This window comes from Camellia sinensis, chromosome 4 (genome assembly GCF_055761805.1).
Source record: "Camellia sinensis isolate YWXY chromosome 4, ASM5576180v1, whole genome shotgun sequence".
Classification (NCBI taxonomy): domain Eukaryota; kingdom Viridiplantae; phylum Streptophyta; class Magnoliopsida; order Ericales; family Theaceae; genus Camellia; species Camellia sinensis.
Genome location: NC_138964.1, coordinates 206,404,688 through 206,409,344, shown reverse-complemented (window position 1 = coordinate 206,409,344; position 4,657 = coordinate 206,404,688).

The window sequence follows — 4,657 nt, the reverse complement described above, 5'->3', positions numbered from 1 at the left end:
AATCATGCAAGTCAGGCTATGAGCACTGAAAATTTTCTTTTTTCAAGTCCAAAAAAAGGTCCGATTTTGGAAAAATGGAATAATTTTCGAGAAAATTAGTCAACTTCATTAAAAATCCTCAAAAACTGTTTTTGCAAATGGCCACTGCTTGACCAACATAGAATTTACTCTTGAGATGCACAACCTCAGATCCAAAACAATGGAAAATTGCCCCTTATCTAAATGGCACTGCACGGTAACGGAAAGTTGTCCCTTGTTTGAATAGCACCACAATAGACTGAACGGCAACGGAAAGTTGCTCCTTGTCTGAATAGTACCGCAGCACACTATAACCAGTTTTCATAATGAAGGTCATAATCGAACTCTTGGATACAGAGAAGACAAAGATGATCAGAATCATTTCATGGACACAATCAATTTGGAAGTGTTTATGGCTGGACTTCAGAAAGAAGTTGCCTACGTATCCCAAACATGGGAATCAAGCCTGACGTAGTTCCGGGTTAAGGTGCACTCGGGTATTTAACCTCTCCTTTTGTACTCTAACTTTTGCTAAGGCCGCCCTTTCTGAGTTTTCAACCTTGCAAGCTATGTTTTTCTTTTCTTTTCAATCTTTTCAATTCTTTTCATTTCTTTTCTTCTTTTTTTCTTCATTTCTTTTATTTTCATTCTTTGCATTTTTTCTTTTTTTTTTTGTTGCTCTAATTTTTGCCTGGGTCGTCCTTCTGGGTTTTCGGTCCAGCGAGCCTCTTAAGGGTAAAAATGTAGCTTTGTCCATGTCAAATGGTTTGAGATCTCGAAGCCATCTGAATCCAGAAGAATTGCTGCTGTTCGCTGATGATGTAAGAGTCCATCCAATGGGGGCTGAATTTGCCCCTAGTGTTGTGGATAGGAACTCAGTTGTCTTTCAGCAAAAACTTTCTTCTTTCCTCCCTTCTGGGATTTGGCATTCTTGCCGACCTTCGTTAACTCGAGAAATGTCCCAACTTCGACTCTTTGAGCACATCTGACATTTTTGCCCCTAGTTCGATGGGTGCTTCTCATCCAGCTTTACAAGCTTTCTTTTGATCATATTTGACCTTCTTGATCTGACTTTCTGACCCCTAGTTCAGGGATTGCTTTAAATCTGGCCATACAGGCCTCACATTGATGGTTGACCGTTGAACATTCTGAATCCAAGTTCAAGGTTTGAAAGCAAAGGGGTTGCGTGTCGAGGCTGAGAGCGATCTTATGCTGCACAATCACAAGAGTGATTCCACATAGGTCTTCGCAGGACGGCGCAAAATATTTTTTTGAAATCTTTTAAGAAAGCGACTAGTCGCGCGTAAGACAATGCGAAGTCAATCTAGATCAAGCCAGGATCCTTCTCAGTACTCATACTAACAAGCATGATCTCATTCATTAAGGGCTTAGCACGCCTCTCTTTCTCTCAATTGATCAGATTTTGCAAATCCCGAGGAATTCTTTCCTCTTCGTTTTCATCACAGTGTTCAAAAAGGTTTTGTAAAACTTAGGTCAATGCAATGACTTCAAGGCACAGAAAAGACAATTTTTAGTCAAATACTACCATCTTATTTAGAACTTCTGGCACAACTAGCACAAGGTAGAAGCAAACACAAGAGTGTGAAAATCACTGCTGTTTCATTCAAATCTGTTGGCACAACTGGCTCCAAGGCAGAAACAGACTCAAAAGAAAGCAAAAAGACAAACACAAAACAAGCAAGTGATGTCCGAGATAACACCCCCAAAATCACTCAACTCTAACAAAACAGGACTGACTCGACACAACAAGACAGACCCGACTGACTCAATACAAAAAGACTGACTCAAAACAACGAAACAGACTCTAAACAACATAACAAAACTGACTCAATACCCAAGTCAGAAAATACAAAAACTAGCATTTGCACAATGCTCAAAACAGTGCAGTCCATGCGCCACATCCGGAGTAAACTGGGTGTCATCCGCAGGTGGCTCATTCCCTCCGATCATATCACATTATCCCCCAGATTCACTGATCCAATGACGATAGACCTTGCTGAGCTGGTGGGATGACGACCTTGTTGTCAAACAAATCCTGTACTTTGTGGCGAAGACGAAAGCAAGTGTCGGTGCTATGACCAGTTTGTTGATGGTAGGCACAGTACTAGGTAGTATCATGACCGGGTGGAAGACGACCAGGGAGAGGTCGAGGCTCAAGAGGTTTGAGATGGCTTTTTTCAACGAGGATTTGAAGAGCCTTGGACAAAGGCATATAGAGGGAATGGAAGACCCTACGACCTCGGGGTAGATACTTCGAGGTTTGTGGATTTTTGCTGGGTGCACTAGCAAACTTGGTTTTCTGATCTCTCCCGAGTGCAAGATTAGAGCTAACAAGATCGTTTCTGATACGACGGCCCTTCTCTCGATTTTTCCCTTGATTCGAACCGCTCTTATTCTGAGTGATGAAAGTGTCATCCACAGTTTTTGCAACAACTGCGAGCACTTATTATTTGTTCAGTCCTTCGGCTTTCAAAGCCTCAACAGCCTACAGAAGGTGTTCATAGGGATCAATGTCTGCCCCTACCTTGTTCTTTCCACTTGCCTCAGCTTGGTTGAAGGTTTGGGTGCTACATCAGAGCGGAGCCCTGTTGTTGTCGACATGTCATTGCCCAAACTTGGGGTGGCTTCAGGTTGGTCAATTTCAATTACAATTCGTCCTAGAAGTGGGGAGTCTTTGGTATGAAATTTCTAGCGTGTGATATGGTCGATGGCGGAGCTAATAGTCCAAAGGCTAGATCAGCCACAGTTCTCTGAAGATCGCCGATCATTCCCATCAGCTCAAAAGCAGTGGGCTCATGGGTTTGAGATGATTGGGGTTCCAAGACTAGATGTGTAGTAGGTGCCCCAAATAGGCATTGCATTTCAGCATCAGTCTTACCTTGCATGGCGATTTCCTGGTTTGATGCTGCTGCCATGACCACAATTTCTTATGAACTCTACGTCATCATGAGTCTACTGAATTGAACAGAGGTGATGTGACTGGTGACTAACGGATCAGATAAATCGATGAGCCTTGACTGGCCTTTCTCTACCTTGCCTCAGCGAAGGAAAACACTAGCTGCTCTGAACTAAATTTCTGACCTGACAAAGTCTATCAGCACAAGTCCAATGTAACTGGGAGATATTGGAGCCTTCTGAAGCTATGGTTCCAAGACTACTTTGCAAAAGAGAAAACAGACAGCATCTCAGCTCAATTTCATTGGAACAGATACGAGCATAGCTAAATGACTGCACTCTCTACTAAATTCTGTCCCAAAAAATTCTGCTTGTAAACTGATACCCTCAAGTAAAACTGATTCTTCGAATACTGATACCCGCAGGCTTGATACCCAGACTTGCAAACCGATACACACAACCTGTAGAGACACACTCTAACAGCAAATATCATGCAAGTAAGAGCCAAATCACCCCTATGTTGGGGTAGAGTTTCCCTGTCCTATTTTGTCAGGATCTAGAGTTTCACTACACACGCAGCGGTTTTAAACAACCTACAACCGGATAAGCAACTTGTCCTAGTTTGGAATAGTTACTATGGTTTCCGATATGCACTAGGTCGAATGGTCAAAAAAATGGTGCCTCGGTGAAAATCGAGGTTTGTGTTCCCATCGTAACAGAGCCCGTAACCGGTCAACCTTATGGTACACAACCTCTGGCTAACCGTTTAGGAATAGCAGACGGCAAACACGGTGTCCTCGGCGCACCAATGCAAATGCAATGCAAAGAAAGACATAAGTGTAATCAAAACAAGATATCATGAGTTCGAGTTAAGTTCTCTAAGTCCCCAGCAGAGTCTCCAGAAACTGTAGACCGCCCTGAAGAACTCCCGCTCTCCGCGCGCAAAGGCGCAAAATTGTTTTGTTCTTTTAGCTACTATAGTTCGAACTCATGTTACGGTTCTGAATCTAATCTCACAAAGTGCAATGTGAGACCGATAAATCACCAAAGAGTCCAAATTCGACAAATCGTTTTGAAAAATCGATTTTAATAAAGAAGTGTCAAACATGGACTGCTTCGCCAGATATAGAGTCGCCACCTAAATATTTTATTTTGGAGAAATTTAGGAAACCCTGACTCGTGCCTAAGGCCACGTGTCCGTCATCACCAAAGTTGCCTCAGCTCGGGAACTTGGGTACGAGAGAGGAAGGTTATGCAATGACCACCCCCGCTCGCCCGATCAAAGATCGGCCTTTACTAACATGATATTTTGTTTTTGAAAACACTTGTGTTCTTATTCCGGTTATTAACCTAGAATTACTATGTGATGCGCACAACATACAAGTATAGACTAGATTGCCTAACAAAACATTGCATGTTCGTTTGTTTGAAAATGGTTCGAAGTTTGCTACTTGCAAGTAGGCTAAGTCGCGGATTTCAATGAATTGTTTCAATTCAAGCAATCCAACCTTCACTCACAGGCATTCATGCAGTTAATCACTTAAGCAGTTAGCCTCATGGCAAGCATGCTAACATGGCAACATACACATCTCATGCAGTATGCTAAAGCGTAAACACTCACAGTGTACTCCGGGCCAAAACAGAGAACTAGTTAAAAATCATGCATGATCCTAGTTCACATTAAGATGGCTAGTGCAACACATGCAAAATGCAACTAAGGTAG